This window comes from Arachis hypogaea, chromosome 15 (assembly GCF_003086295.3).
Source record: "Arachis hypogaea cultivar Tifrunner chromosome 15, arahy.Tifrunner.gnm2.J5K5, whole genome shotgun sequence".
NCBI lineage: Eukaryota > Viridiplantae > Streptophyta > Magnoliopsida > Fabales > Fabaceae > Arachis > Arachis hypogaea.
In genome coordinates this window covers 129,161,058-129,178,395 of record NC_092050.1, presented here as the reverse complement: position 1 = coordinate 129,178,395, position 17,338 = coordinate 129,161,058, and the positions used below count along the sequence as shown (strand labels likewise).

At 38.9% G+C, this 17,338-nt stretch overlaps 1 non-coding gene across 1 annotated transcript; it reads left to right on the top strand.

Annotated features, from left to right (window-relative positions):
* Positions 1-3,421: 3,421 nt before the first annotated feature.
* On the top strand, positions 3,422-3,529 carry LOC112753616 (small nucleolar RNA R71). Its single transcript, XR_003177993.1, has one exon. It is a non-coding gene; the product is annotated as a small nucleolar RNA R71 (small nucleolar RNA).
* The last annotated feature ends 13,809 nt before the right edge of the window (positions 3,530-17,338 follow it).

Sequence of the window (17,338 nt, the reverse complement as noted above, 5' to 3'; positions counted from 1 at the left end):
TTCTATGAAAGCTCCAGCTGAGTAACATAGATGGCAAATAAGGTGAGGAAAAGCTAGCCTTGCCAAGGGGGAGGGCTTTTCGGCTATTTTGTAGAGTTCAAGGGAGATGACTTCATGAACTTCTACTTCCTCTCCAATCATGATGCTATGGATCATGATGGCCCGATCCACAGTAACTTCAGATCGGTTGCTAGTGGGGATGATGGAGCGTTGGATGAACTCCAACCATCCTCTAGCCACAGGCTTGAGGTCCAGTCTTCTAAGTTGAACCGGTTTGCCTTTTGAGTCAATCTTCCATTGAGCTCCTTCCACACATATGTCCATGAGGACTTGGTTCAACCTTTGATCAAAGTTGACCCTTCTAGTGTAGGGGCGTGCATCTCCTTGCATCATAGGCAAGTTGAACGCCAACCTCACATTCTCCGGACTAAAATCTAAGTATTTCCCCCGAACCATGGTGAGATAATTCTTTGGGTTCGGGTTCTTACTTTGATCATGGTTCCTAGTGATCCATGCATTGGCATAGAACTCTTGAACCATTAGGATGCCGACTTGTTGGATGGGGTTTGTTAGAACTTCCCAACCTCTTCTTTGGATTTCATGTCGGATCTCCGGATACTCATTTCTCTTGAGCTTGAAAGGGACCTTGGGGATCACCTTCTTCTTGGCCACAACATCATAGAAGTGGTCTTGATGAGCTTTGGAGATGAATCTTTCCATCTCCCATGACTCAGAGGTGGAAGCTTTTGTCTTCCCTTTCCCTTTTCTAGAGGATTCTCCGGTCTTAGGTGCCATCAATGGTAATGGAAAAACAAAAAGCTTATGCTTTTACCACACCAAACTTAGAATATTGCTCGCCCTCGAGCAAGAGAAGAAAGAATAGATGAAGAAGAAGAAGAAAATATGGAGGAGAGGAGGGAGAGGTGTATTCGGCCAAGAAGAGAAGAGAGGGTTGTGTTGTGTGAAAATGAGGAAGAATGGAGGGCTATATATAGGGAAGGGAGGGGGGTAAGGTTCGGCCATAAGGGTGGGTTTTGGGTGGGAAATTGATTTTGAATTTTGAAGGTAGGTGGAGTTTATGAGGTAGGTTTATGGGGAAGAGTAGATGATGTGAGTGGTGAAGTGGTGATAGGAAAGAGAGATTGAGGTGATTAGTGAAGAGTTTTGGGAAAGAGTGTTTATTGGGAAGAGAGGATGAACATTGAGAAGAGGGAAGAGAGTGAGTGGAGGTAGGTAGGGATCCTATGGGGTCCACAGATGCTGAGTTGATCCTGTGGGGTCCACAGATCCTGAGGTGTCAAGGATTTGCATCCCTGCACCCATTAGGCATGTAAAATGCCTTTGCATGCAATTCTGGCGTTTAAACGCCGAATTGATGCTTGTTCTGGGCGTTCAACGCCCAGATGCAGCATATTTCTGGCGTTGAACGCCAGCCAGATGCTTGTTTCTGGCGTTCAGCACCAGCTCTTCTTCACTGCGCATTTCTAGCGTCTGGACGCCAGGATGCTGCTTGTTTCTGGCGTTCAACGCCAGATTCATGCTCTGTTCTGGCGTTGAACGCCAGCCAGATGCTCCTTACTGGCGTTTAAACGCCAGTAAGATCCTCCTCCAGGGTGTGATTTTTCTTCTGCTATTTTTGATTCTGTTTTTAATTTTTTGATTTATTTTGTGACTCCACATGATCATGAACCTATAAAGACATATAACTAATAAAAATATAATTAAAAAAATTGGGTTGCCTCCCAACAAGCGCTTCTTTAATGTCAATAGCTTGACAGTGGGCTCTCATGGAGCCTCACAGATGTTCAGAGCATTGTTGAGACTCCCCAACACCAAACTTAGAGTTTGACTGTGGGGGCTCTGGTTGACTCTGTTTTGAGAGAAGCTTATTGTGCCTCTTTTCCATGTTTACAGAAGGATGACCTTGAGTTCTAAACACAAGGGAGTCCTCATTCAATTGAAGGACTAGTTTGCCTCTGTCAACATCAATCACAGCTCTTGCTGTGGCTAGGAAGGGTCTTCCAAGGATGATGGATTCATCCTCATCCTTCCCAGTATCTAGGACTATGAAATCAGCAGGGATATAAAGGCCTTCAACCTTTACTAACACGTCCTCTACTTGTCCATAAGCCTGTTTTCTTGAATTGTCTGCCATCTCTAATGAGATTTTAGCAGCTTGCACCCCAAAGATTCCTAGTTTCTCTATTACAGAGAGGGGCATGAGGTTTATCCCTGAACCAAGGTCACACAGAGCCTTTTCAAAGATCATGGTGCATATGGTACAAGGTATTAGGAACTTTCCAGGATCCTGTTTCTTCTGAGGCAATGTCAGTTGATCCAGATCACTCAGTTCATTGGTGAACAAGGGAGGTTCATCTTCCCAAGTCTCAATACCAAATAATTTAGCATTCAGCTTCATGATTGCACCAAGGTACTTGGTAACTTGCTCCTCAGTAACATCCTCATTCTCTTCAGAAGAGGAATACTCATCAGAGCTCATGAATGGCATAAGGAGGTTTAATGGAATCTCTATGGTCTCTAGTTGAGTCTCAAATTCCTTTGGTTCCTCAGAGGGAAACTCCTTATTGATCATTGGACGTCCCAGGAGGTCTTCCTCCTTGGGATTCACGTCCTCCCCTTCTTCCTTGGATTCGGCCATGATGGTTATATCAATGGCCTTACACTCTCCTTTTGGATTTTCTTCTGTATTACTTGGGAGAGTACTAGGAGGGATTTCAGTGATCCTTTTACTCAGTTGGCCCACTTGTGCTTCCAAATTTCTAATGGAGGACCTTGTTTCATTCATGAAACTCACAGTGGCCTTAGATAGATCAGAGACTAAGTTTGCTAAATTAGAAGTATTTTGTTCAGAGTTCTCTGTCTATTGCTGAGTGGATGATGGAAAAGGCTTGCTATTGCTAAACCTGTTTCTTCCACCATTATTAAAGCCTTGTTGAGGCTTTTGTTGATCCTTCCATGAGAAATTTGGGTGATTTCTCCATGAGGGGTTATAGGTGTTTCCATAAGGTTCACCCATATAATTTACCTCTGCTATTGCAGGGTTCTCAGGATCATAAGCTTCTTCTTCAGAAGATGCCTCTTGAGTACTGTTGGATGCAGCTTGCATTCCATTCAGACTCTGAGAAATCATATTAACTTGCTGAGTCAATATTTTGTTCTGAGCCAATATGGCATTCAGAGTATCAATTTCAAGAACTCCCTTCTTCTGAGGCGTCCCATTACTCACAGGATTCCTCTCAGAAGTGTACATGAACTGGTTATTAGCAACCATGTCAATGAGTTCTTGAGCTTCTGCAGGTGTTTTCTTGAGGTGAATGGATCCACCTGCAGAAGTATCCAATGACATTTTAGCTAATTCAGACAGACCATCATAGAATATATCCAGGATGGTCCATTCTGAAAGCATGTCAGAAGGACACTTTTTGGTCAGTTCCTTGTATCTCTCCCAAGCTTCATAGAGGGATTCACCTTCTTTCTGTCTGAAGGTTTGAACATCCACTCTAAGCTTACTAAGCTTTTGAGGAGGAAAGAACTTGGCTAAAAAAAAGCCGTGACCAGCTTATCCCAAGAGTTCAGGCTATTTTTAGGTTGAGAATCCAACCATACTCTGGCTCTGTCTCTTACAGCAAATGGGAAAAGCATGAGCCTGTAGACTTCAGGATCTACTCCATTAGTCTTAACAGTATCACATATCTGCAAGAATTCAGTTAAGAACTGAAAGGGATCTTCAAATGGAAGTCCATGAAACTTGCAGTTTTGCTGCATCAGAGAAACTAATTGAGGTTTCAGCTCAAAATTGTTTGCTCCAATGGTAGGGATGGAGATGCTTCTTCCATGTAAATTGGAATTAGGTGCAGTAAAGTCACCAAGCATCCTCCTTGCATTATTATTATTTTCGGCTGCCATCTCCTCTTCCTGTTCGAAAATTTCTATAAGGTTATCTCTGGATTGTTGTATTTTAGCTTCTCTTAATTTCCTCTTCAGAGTCCTTTTAGGTTTAGGGTCTGCTTCAACAAGAATGTTCTTGTCCTTTCTCCTGCTCATATGAAAAAGAGGGAACAGAAAAATAATAATAATAGGGATCCTTTTTACCCAGGTATAGGGGTTCCCCTGTGTGAGTAGAAGAAGAAAAGAATGTAATGTAAAGAAGGGAAGAAGAGAGAATTCGAACACAGATGGAAGAGGGGATTCGAATTTGGGTGAGATGAAGTGTTAGTAGATGAATAAATAAATAGAAGGAGATGAGAGAGAAAGAGGATTTTTGAAAATTATTTTTGAAAAATGGTTAGTGATTTTCGAAAATTAAAAGAAGAAATAAATTAAAATTGAATTTTGAAATAATTAGTTAATTAAAAAGAATTTTTGAAAAAGAGGGAGATATTTTCGAAAATTAGAGAGAGAGAGTTAGTTAGGTAGTTTTGAAAAAGATAAGAAACAAACAAGAAGTTAGTTAGTTAGTTGAAACAAATTTGAAAATCAATTTTGGAAAGATAAGAAGATAAGAAGTTAGAAAAGATATTTGAAAATCAAATTTTTGAAAAAGATAAGATTTTTTTTAAAAAAAAAAAGATATGATAGAAAGATATGATTAGAATTAGTTTTTGAAAAAGATTTGATTTTTAGAATCTCAATTAATGACTTGATTCACAAGAAATCACAAGGTATGATTCTAGAACTTAAAGTTTGAATCTTTCTTAACAAGTAAGTAACAAACTTGAAATTTTTGAATCAAAACATTAATTGTTGATGATATTTTCGAAAATATGATATAAAATTAAGAAAAAGATTTTTGAAAAATATTTTTAAAATTTTCGAAAATAAATAAGAAAAATGAAAAAGATACGATTTTTGAAAAAGATTTTGAAAAAGATAAGATTTTTAAATTGAAAATTTGATTTGACTCATAAGAAACAATTGAATTTTAAAAATTTTTGAAAAAGTCAACTCAAATTTTCGAAATTTATGAGTGAAAAAGGGAAAGATATTTTTTTTATTTTTGAATTTTTAATGAAGAAAGAGAAAAACATGAAAAAGACTCAATGCATGAGAATTTTTAGATCAAAACATGTGATGCATGCAAGAACACTATGAATGTCAAGATGAACACCAAGAACACTTTGAATGTCAAGATGAACACCTAAGAACTTATTTTTGAAAAATTTTTTGATGCAAAGAAAACATGCAAGACACCAAACTTAGAAATCTTTAATGCTTAGACACTAAGAATTCAAGAATGCATATGAAAAACACCATATAACACAAAACAATATAATATGAAGATCAATCAAGAAGGTTTATCAAGAACAACTTGAAGATCATGATGAATGCAATGCATGAATGCAATTTTCAAAAAATGCAAGATGAGTATGCAATTGACACCAAACTTGAAATTGACTCAAGACTCAAACAAGAAACACAAAATATTTTTGATTTTTTATGATTTTATTAATTTTTTTTTGGATTTTTGTAAATTTTTTTTCTTCGAAAAACATCTAGGAAAAAAAAAGAAAATAAGGATTTCAAAATTTTTTAATATGAATTCCAGGAATCTTGTACTCTTAGTCTAAAGCTCCAATCTGAGGGTTAGGCATGGCTTAATAGCCAGCCAAGCTTTAGCATGCTATTACATGCATTGAAGTGATTAGTTGAAGACCAATCCCAAAGCAGTTTGGATATGGCTTTACAGCCAGATAGGATTCAACATGTTACCATGAAACTCTAGAATTCATTCTTGAAAGTTTTGAAGCCATAGAATAATTTTCGAAAACAAAAGGAAAAAATTTTTTTTGAAAGATTTTTTTTTGAAAACAAATATTTTTTTTTGAATATTAATTGGGAAAAAGGAAAAAGAAGAAAATATTTTTGAAAACTTTTTGAAAACTTTTTGAAAATAAAATAAGAAGAAAATTACCCAATCTGAGCAACACGATGAACCGTCAATTGTCCAAACTCGAACAATCCCCGGCAACGGCGCCAAAAACTTGGTGCACGAAATTGTGATCTAAGGCAACGGTGCCAAAAACTCTGTACGCACGTCTTAATAAATCGTTTTTCATTCACAACTTCGATACAACTAACCAGCAAGTGCACTGGGTCGTCCAAATAATAAACCTTACGTGAGTAAGGGTCGATCCCACAGAGATTGTTGGTATGAAGCAAGCTATGGTCATCTTGTAGATCTCAGTCAGGCGGATATCAAATGGTTATGGAGTTTTCGAATAATAATAATAAATAAACAGAAAATAAAGATAGAAATACTTATGTAATTCATTGGTGAGAATTTCAGATAAGCGTATAGAGATGCTTTCGTTCTTCTGAACTTCTGCTTTCCTGCTGTCTTCATCCAATCAGTCCTACTCCTTTCCATGGCTGGCTTTATGTAAGGACATCACCATTGTCAATGGCTACTTTTCATCCTCTCTGTGAAAATGGTCCGATGCGCTGTCACTGCATGGCTAATCATCTGGAGGCTCTCGATCATACTGGAATAGGATTCACCCTCCTTTTGCGTCTGTCACTACGCCCAGCACTCGCGAGTTTGAAGCTCGTCACAGTCATTCAATCCCTGAATCCTACTCGGAATACCACAGACAAGGTTTAGACTTTCTGGATTCTCATGAATGCCGCCATCAATCTAGCTTATACCACGAAGATTCTGATTAAGAGATCCAAGAGATAATCATCCAATCTAAGGTGGAACGGAAGTGGTTGTCAGGCACGCGTTCGTGGGGGAATGATGATGATTTTCACGTTCATCACATTCATGTTGAAGTGCGAATGAATATCTTAGAAGCGGAATAAGTTGAATTGAATAGAAAAACAGTAGTACTTTGTATTAATTCATGAGGAACAACAGAGCTCCACACCTTAATCTATGGAGTGTAGAAACTCTACCGTTAAAAATACATAAGTGAAAGGTTCAGGCATGGCCGAATGGCCAGCCCCCATGATCTAAGAACTAGACGTCCCAAGATGTCTAATACAATAGTAAAAAGTCCTATTTATACTAAACTAGTTACTAGGGTTTACAGAAGTAAGTAATTGATGCGTAAATCCACTTCCGGGGCCCACTTGGTATGTGCTTGGGCTGAGCTTGAATGTTACACGTGCAGAGACTCTTTCTGGAGTTGAACGCCAAGTTATAACGTGTTTTTGGCGTTCAACTCTGGTTCGTGACGTGTTTCTGGCGTTTAACTCCGGACTGCAGCGTAGAACTGGCGTTCAACGCCCTTTTACGCCATCTAAACTCGGCCAAAGTATGGACTATTATATATTGCTGGAAAGCCCTGGATGTCTACTTTCCAACGCAATTAGAAGCGCGCCATTTTGAGTTCTGTAGCTCCAGAAAATCCACTTTGAGTGCAGGGAGGTCAGAATCCAACAGCATCAGCAGTCCTTCTTCAACCTCTGAATCTGATTTTTGCTCAAGTCCCTCAATTTCAGCCAGAAAATACCTGAAATCACAGAAAAATACACAAACTCATAGTAAAGTCCAGAAATGTGAATTTAACATAAAAACTAATGAAAACATCCCTAAAAGTAACTAGATCCTACTAAAAACATACTAAAAACAATGCCAAAAAGCGTATAAATTATCCGCTCATCAAGTAGTAAGGAACCAAGTGTTGTTCTTCTTTAGAGCTTTTAATTATGCATTAATGGCTTGTTGCCAATAAAGATGCACAATAGCTTCTTGATATGATTTTGGTTCTTCTATTATGAATAATGCAATGGACAGGAGTTCTATGTGATGGTGATAAGAATGCATATGAGATGACATTACTCAATGGGTATTTGCATTGAGGAACAATAGTTTATTAAGTTTTATATTATCAAAACACACATGTGGACTTATATCCAAATTTTTGAATTTGGATCCTCTAAATTTTAGATTTTCATTTTAGAGGATAAAGTATGATATCTCACCATTAAATGTTTTTATTAAACCACTCTTCGACCTTATCCCATGACAATAATAAAGACGTCTCACGGCCCACAAATTCAGCCCAACAGAATACACAAATTAAATTATAATTTAGTCCTTATCTTATCTTATAGTTATCTTTATCTTTATCTCTATCTTATCTTTATCTACTTTTATCTTTCATAGGCTAATACTCTATATATACTTAGTTTTACCTTCATAGTTTACAATTCATTCATTCAACAATCAATAAAATTTCTTCATATTTTTCTTTCACAATTCTTTTATTTTCCTATTCTTTCACAATTTTATTATGGTATCAGAGCTCCTCTTGAGCTCTGCTGACATCCATGGATCAAGGAGAAAGGGCACATGATGAGCGGATATTTTATACGCTTTTTGGGGTTAATTTCATATAGTTTTTAGTATGTTTTAGTTAGTTTTTAGTTTATTTTCGTTAGTTTCTAGGCAAAATTCATATTTCTGGACTTTACTATGAGTTTGTGTATTTTTCTGTAATTTCAGGTATTTTCTGGCTGAAATTGAGGGAGCTGAGCAAAAATCTGATTCAGGCGGAAAAAGGACTGCTGATGCTGTTGGATCCTGACCTCTCTGCACTCGGAATGGAATTTCTGGAGCTACAGAAGTCCAATTGACGCGCTTCCAATTGCGTTGGAAAGTAGACATCTAGGGCTTTCCATCAATATATAATAGTTCATACTTTGCTTAAGGATAAACGATGTAAACTGGCGTTCAACGCCAGTTCCAGGTTGCAGTCTGGCGTCCAGCGCCAGAAACACGTTACAAGTTGGAGTTCAACGCCAGAAACAGGTTACAGCCTGGCGTTGAACGCCTAAAACAGCCCAGGCACGTGAGAAGCTTTAGTCTCAGTCCCAGCACACACCAAGTGGGCCCCAGAAGTGGATTTCTGCACTATCTATCATAGTTTACTCATTTTCTGTAAACCTAGGTTACTAGTTTAGTATTTAAACAACTTTTAGAGACTTATTTTGTATCTCATGACATTTTAGATCTGAACTTTGTAATCTCTGACGGCATGAGTCTCTAAACCCCATTGTTGGGGGTGAGGAGCTCTGCTGTGTCCTGATGAATTAATGCAAGTATTTCTGTTTTCTATTCAAACATGTGTGTTCCTATCTAAAATATCCATTCGCACTTCAACATGAATGTGATGAACGTGACAATCATCATCATTCCCCCACGAACACGTGCCTGACAACCAATTCCGTTCACCGTAGAATGAATGAATATCTCTTGGATCTCTTAATCAGAATCTTCGTGGTATAAGCTAGATTGATGGCAGCATTCAAGAGAATCCAGAAAGTCTAAACCTTGTCTGTGGTATTCCGAGTAGGATTCAGGGATTGAATGACTGTGACAAGCTTCAAACTCGCGAGTGCTGGACGTAGTGATAGACGCAAAAGGATAGTAAATCCTATTCCGGTACAATCGAGAACCTGCAGATGATTAGCCGTGCGGTGACAGCGCACTTGGACCCTTTTCACTGGAAGGATGGATGGTAGCCATTGACAACGGTGATCCACCAACACACAGCTTGCCATAGGAGGATGTGCGTGCATGAATCAGAAACAGAGGAAAGCAGAATTTCAGAAGATAAAGTATCTCCAAAACTCCAACATATTCTCCATCATTGCATACAAGTATAATTTGTGTTCTGCCCTTTTATTCCTTACAATCAAATTTGATAAGTGAATTATTTTATTGTTTTCCTGACTAAGAGTTACAAGATAACCATAGATTGCTTCAAGCCAACAATCTCCGTGGGATCGACTCTTACTCACGTAAGGTATTACTTGGACGACCCAGTGCACTTGCTGGTTAGTTGTGCGAATTTGTGAAGAATTGTGATTTCCAATTTTGTGCACTAAGTTTTTGGCGCCGTTGCCGGGGATTGTTTGAGTTTGAACAACTGACGGTGAATCCTGTTGCTTAGATTAGGAAAATTTTGTCTTTTGGGTCAGAGTCTTTTATATTCTTTTAAAAATAAATAAATAAATAAATAAATTTATTTTTTCTTAGTTATTAAAAATATTTTTCAAAACAAGTGTTACATTTACTGCCCATTTGGCTAGAGCGTTGGTCTGTGTTCTTGGTAAATTGGGTACCTTCTTTTTAAAATTCTTTTTCAAAAATAATTTTTACATTAAATCTTGTGCCAAGCTTTAAGTTTGGTGTTTTCTTGTTGATTTTTCTTTGGTTTTCGAAAAATCTTATTTTGGTTTTCTAAAAATTTTAAGTTTGGTGTTCTTTCTTCATGTTCTTGTGTTCTTGTGAATCTTCAAAGTGTTCTTGAGTTTTTCTTGTGTCTTGATCTTAAAATTTTTAAGTTTGGTGTTCCTTGGTGTTTTCCCTCCAAAATTTTCGAAAACAAGGAGCATTAGATCTAAAAATTTTAAATCTTATGCTATCTTATTGTTTTTCTCTCTCCTCTTTAAATTCAAAAATATCTTTTCTCTCTATTTTAAAGCAAATTTTCGAAATTTACCTTTAAAATTCAGATTTTTATTTCAAAATTTAAAACCTTTTTCAAAAATCATCATATCCTTTTCAAAACTTCCTAACCACTTTCTCTCTCCTCATTTTTTCGAAAATATTCACCCATTTTTATTTATTTTATTTTAATTTATTTTATTTTCAAAATAAATAAATAAATAAAAATAATTTTTTTAATTACATCATCTCCCTTTCTCCGTCATGGATCTAAGTGGAAATGAACAGTCCAGAAGGACTCTGGGGTCATATGCTAACCCCTCTACTGCTTCATATGGGAGTAGTATCTGCATACCCTCCATTGGAGTCAGTAGCTTTGAGTTGAATCCTCAGCTCATTATCATGGTGCAGCAAAGCTGCCAGTATTCCGGTCTTCCACAGGAAGAACCTACAGAGTTTCTGGCATAGTTTTTACAAATTGCTGACACAGTACATGATAAGGAAGTAGATCAGGATGTCTACAGATTATTACTGTTTCCATTTGCTGTAAAAGACCAAGCCAAGAGGTGGTTAAATAACCAACCTAAGGCTAGCATAAGGACATGGAAACAGCTGATAGAAAAATTCCTGAATCAATACTTTCCTCCAAAACGGATGACACAGCTAAGGCTGGACATCCAAGGCTTTAAACAAGGAGATAATGAATCTCTTTATGATGCCTGGGAGAGATACAGAGAGATGCTACGAAAATGCCCCTCTGAAATGTTTTCAGAGTGGGTTCAGTTAGACATATTCTATTATGGGCTTACAGAAAGAGCTCAGATCTCTCTAGATTACTCAGCTGGTGGATCTATCCACATGAGAAAGACAATTGAAGAAGCTCAAGAGCTCATTGATATAGTTGCCAGAAATCAACATCTGTACCTAAGCAGTGACCCTTCCATGAAAGAAGAGGTTAAAACAGTAACTGCTGAACTCAGTCCTGTAGAACAAGCTGCTGAATTCAATCAGCAATTGGACTTTCTAACACAACAGTTAGCCAAATTCAAAGATAGACTACAAGAGACAATGAAGGCTAATTGATAAAACCATATTTCATGAGTTCTTTTGTGCTTAATTTGAGTAATTTATTCAATCCTCCACCTACTTATTCATATTAACTGCATGGTTTTACTTTCCCCTCCTTATTATGTCATATTGTGAAAAACATGTTTCCTAAGCTTTAAAAATTAATTGTTTTAATTACCTTTATTTCCATTCGATGCCGTGATTAGTGTGTTGAGTAGTTTCAGAGTTTCTAAGGCAGAATGACTTAAAGGATGGAAAGGGAAACATACTAAAATGGAAGGAGAAAGCAAAACGAAGCTTTAAGGAAACTGGTATCCACGCGATCGCATGGACGACGCGATCGCGTGCCAAGCACGAATCAGCAGCGATGCGGCCGCATGACTGACGCGACCACGCACCTTAAGCAGAACGCACATGACGCGGTTGCATGACTGACGCGACCGCGTGGCAAGGAAAAGCTCCGAATGACGCGACCGCGTGACCCACGTGGACACGTGACAGAGGCCACGTATCAGAATTTACAGAATGCGCCCCCAGCGATTTCTGAAGCCCTTTTTGGCCCAGATCCAAGTACAGACAGCATAGACCAGAGGTTATAAAGTGTGGGAATGCATCCATTCAAAGAGAACTCGCATATTTTACTTTTCAATGATTTAGATTTAGTTGAGAGGGGGATCTTCTCTCTCTCTCTCTTAGGATTTAGGATTTCTTCTTATTTAAAGAGTGACTCTCAATCCAGGTTTTATATTTCTTTGTTTTAAACTTCCCTCTCACTTTATTTATTTATTTCAATATCTGAGTTGGCTATTTACCTTTATAATTGGATCTATGAATTCTTCCATGTTACAGACTATTATTTGAATTAATGATAATTGAGGTATTTTCAGTTCATGATTGTTCTCTTTGATTTAAGTTACCATTGCTTCCCATCTAAGGATATTTTTATTATTCTATCAATTTTACTTTTTCCCCTTTTGGTTCTGGTTAAGAATTCAGTAACTCAACAGTTATTAAACTCAACATAATTGATAATCGTTATCTTGCTAATTGAGCTGAACTTAAGTAATCCCAACCTTTTCTTAGGAAATAAATAGGATTCAAAGGTCAATTTAATTAGTCCCTTGACTCTCCTTTGCTTTAGTAAAGGTTGACCAAGTGGAGTTTAGATTCAACTTTCATTATAGTTGAGAGAGATAATTACGTTGGACCTCCAACTTCTCTTACCTTACCAAAAGTCTGCTTTACAGTATTTATTTATTTTACTTGTCATTCAAATTACTTGCTTCTCATCTTCTAAACCCCGATTACAACCTTTATAGCCAATAATAAGAACATACTTCCTCGCAGTTCCTTGAGAAGACGACCCGAGGTTTGAATACTCGGTTAACAATTTTTAAAGGGGTTTGTTACTTGTGACACCCAAAACGTTTGTACGAAAGGGATTTTTGTCGGTTTAGAGACTATATCTACAACGCAACTGTTTTTATGACATTCTTTACTGGCAAAAAACTCTAACGTCACTAATATAAATATGGAAGAACAATTGAAGCAAACGAAACAGCAGCTGTCAAAACAAATAACAGAAGAATGCCAAGCAGTTCAATTAAGAAGTGGGAAAACATTAAATACCCCACCTCAAGGCAGCAGGAAGCCAAGGAATGAGCAAACCACCCAAAATCCATCTGAGGACAGTAAAAGCCCAGGAAAAAATAAGTCTGGCGTCAAAACGCCAGAAATTGGGTGGAAGGCTGGCGCTGAACGCCCAGACCATGCTCAGAACTGGCGTTCAACGCCAGAAACAAGCTAGGAACTGGCATTGAACGCCCAAAGGAAGCACAGTTCTGGCGTTCAGACGCTAGGAACAGATGAGGAATTGGCGTCTAACGTCACTCCAGCTTCTAACTCTGGCACTCAAATGCCAGAGAGGGATCAGACACACACAAGTGCTGATGACAACCCCTCTAAAAAGGCTTCTTCAACTATTTCTGTAGGAAATAAACCTACAGCAACCAAGGTTGAGGAATATAAAGCCAAGATACCTTATCCTCAAAAACTCCGCCAAAAGGAGCAGGATAAGCAATTTGCTCGCTTTGCAGATTATCTCAAGACTCTTGAAATTAAGATTCCGTTTGCAGAAGCACTTGAGCAAATACCTTCTTATGCCAAGTTCATGAAAGAGATCTTGTGTCATAAGAAGGATTGGAGAGAAACTGAAAGAGTTCTCCTCACTGAAGAATGCAGTGCAGTCATTCTGAAAAGCTTTCCTGAAAAGCTTAAAGATCCCAGAAGCTTTCTAATACCATGCACATTAGAGGGAAATTACACCAGGACAGCTTTATGCGATCTTGGGGCAAGCATCAACCTAATACCTGCATCCACTATCAGAAAGCTTGGTTTAACTGAAGAGGTTAAACCAACCCGGATATGTCTCCAACTTGCTGATGGCTCCATTAAATACCCATCAGGCGTGATTGAGGATATGATTGTCAGGGTTGGGCCATTCGCCTTTTCCACTGACTTCGTAGTGCTGGAGATGGAGGAGCACAAGAGTGCTACTCTCATTCTAGGAAGACCTTTCCTAGCAACTGGACGAACTCTCATTGATGTCCAAAAGGGGGAAGTCACCCTAAGAGTCAATGAAGATGAGTTTAAGTTGAATTCTGTCAATGCCATACAGCATCTAGACACACCAAAAGACTGCATGAAAGTTGATCTTATTGATTCTTTGGTAGAAGAGATCAACATGGCTGAGAGTCTCGAATCAGAGCTGGAAAACATCTTTAAAGATGTTCCACCTGATCTAGAGGATTCAGAGGAATTGAAAGAGTCTCTGAAATTTCCTCAGGAAGAGGAAAAACCTCCTAAACCCGAGCTCAAACCATTACCACCATCCCTGAAATATGCATTTCTAGGAGAAGGTGATACTTTTCCAGTGATCATAAGCTCTGCTTTAAATCCACAGGAAGAGGAAGCACTAATTCAAGTGCTAAGGACACACAAGACAGCTCTTGGATGGTCCATAAGTGACCTTAAGGGCATAAGCCCAGCTAGATGCATGCACAAGATCTTATTGGAGGACAATGCTAAGCCAGTGGTTCAACCACAGAGGCGGCTAAATCCAACCATGAAGGAAGTGGTGCAGAAAGAGGTCACTAAATTACTGGAGGCTGGGATTATTTATCCTATTTCAGATAGCCCCTGGGTGAGTCCTGTTCAAGTTGTCCCTAAAAAGGGAGGCATCACAGTGGTTCATAATGAAAAAAATGAACTGGTTCCTACAAGAACAGTTACAGGGTGGCGCATGTGTATTGATTACAGAAGGCTCAATACAGCCACCAGAAAGGATCATTTTCCTTTACCATTCATAGACCATATGCTAGAAAGACTAGCAGGTCATAATTATTACTGCTTTTTGGATGGCTATTCAGGCTACAACCAAATTGCAGTAGATCCCCAGGATCAAGAGAAAACAGCATTCACATGTCCATCTGGAGTATTTGCTTACAGAAGGATGCCTTTTGGGCTGTGTAATGCGCCTGCAACCTTTCAGAGATGCATGCTCTCTATTTTCTCTGATATGGTGGAAAATTTTCTGGAAGTCTTCATGGATGACTTCTCAGTATATGGAGACTCATTCAGCTCCTGCCTTGATCACCTGACATTGGTTTTGAAAAGATGCCAAGAGACCAACCTGGTTTTAAACTGGGAAAAATGTCACTTTATGGTGACTGAAGGGATTGTCCTTGGGCATAAAATTTCAAATAAGGGAATAGAGGTAGATCAAGCTAAAATAGAGGTAATTGAAAAATTACCACCACCTGTCAATGTTAAGGCAATCAGAAGCTTTCTGGGGCATGCAGGATTCTATAGGAGGTTTATAAATGATTTTTCAAAAATTGCAAAACTTTTAAGAAACCTGCTAGCTGCTGACACGCCATTTGTGTTTGACACAGAGTGTCTGCAGGCGTTTGAAACTCTGAAAGCTAAGCTGGTCACAGCACCAGTTATTTCTGCACCAGACTGGACATTACCGTTCGAATTAATGTGTGATGCCAGTGATCACGCCATTGGTGCAGTACTGGGGCAGAGGCATGACAAGCTTCTGCATGTCATTTATTATGCTAGCCGTGTTTTGAATGATGCCCAGAAAAATTACACAACCACAGAAAAAGAATTGCTTGCAGTGGTTTATGCCATTGACAAGTTTAGATCATACTTAGTAGGATCAAAAGTGATTGTGTACACAGATCATGCTGCTCTTAAATATCTACTCACAAAACAGGATTCAAAACCCAGACTCATAAGATGGGTGTTGCTTCTGCAAGAGTTTGATATAGAAATAAGAGACAGAAAAGGGACAGAGAACCAAGTGGCTGACCATCTGTCCCGGATAGAACCAATGGAAGGGGCGTCCTCTCCCTCTATTGAGATCTCTGAAACTTTTCTGGATGAGCATTTGTTCGCCATTCAGGAATTAGTATGGTTTGCAGATATTGCAAACTACAAAGCTGCAAGATTCATTCCCAAGGAGTACAGCAGGCAACAAAAGAAAAAATTAATTACTGATGCAAAGTACTACTTGTGGGATGAACCCTATCTCTTTAAGAGATGTGCAGACGGCATAATCCGTAGGTGTGTGCCTAAGGAAGAAGCACAAAGGATCTTATGGCATTGCCATGGGTCACAATATGGAGGTCATTTCGGAGGTGAGCGAACAGCCACCAAGGTCCTCCAATGTGGTTTCTACTGGCCTACACTTTACAGAGATTCCAGAGAGTTTGTACGTAACTGTGACAGTTGCCAGAGAGCTGGTAATTTGCCTCACAGTTACGCCATGCCTCAACAAGGAATCTTGGAGATTGAGTTGTTTGATGTATGGGGAATTGATTTCATGGGGCCTTTCCCACCATCATACTCAAACACTTATATTCTGGTGGCAGTTGACTATGTATCAAAATGGGTAGAGGCCATTGCCACACCCACCAATGATACTAAAACAGTACTAAAGTTCCTCCAGAAACACATATTCAGCAGATTTAGTGTCCCTAGGGTACTAATCAGTGATGGGGGCACTCACTTCTGCAACAAACAGCTTTACTCTGCCATGGTCCGGTATGGGATTCGCCATAAGGTGGCAACTCCATATCATCCACAAACAAATGGGCAAGCTGAAGTCTCTAACAGAGAACTAAAAATAATCCTAGAACGGACTATAAGTACCCGTAGAAAGGATTGGGCACGAAGCTTGGATGATGCTCTGTGGGCTTACAGAACAGCATTCAAAACTCCCATAGGGACCTCTCCTTACCAACTTGTGTATGGTAAGGCTTGTCACCTGCCCGTGGAACTGGAACATAAGGCCTACTGGGCAACCAGATTCCTTAACTTTGATGCCAAATTAGCTGGAGAGAAAAGATTGCTCCAGCTGAATGAGCTAGAGGAATTCAGATTCACTACTTTCGAAAATGCCAAGCTTTACAAAGAGAAATAAAAAAGGTGGCATGACAGAAAACTATCATCTAGAATCTTTGAACCAGGACAAAAGGTTCTGTTGTTTAACTCTAGGCTCAAGCTATTTCCCGGGAAACTGAAGTCCTGGTGGAGAGGACCATATGTGATTACAAGTGTATCACTATATGGTTATGTGGAGCTTCAAGATATTGATTCTGATAAGAAGTTCATTGTTAATGGACAGAGAATCAAGCACTATCTTGAAGGCAATGTTGAGCAAGAGTGCTCAAGGCTGAGGCTAGATTAAAAACTCAGCAAGGTCCAGCTAAAGACAATAAAGAAGCGCTTGCTGGGAGGCAACCCAGCCATGGGGCATCACTTCCTCTAAGCATTTTGCCCTAT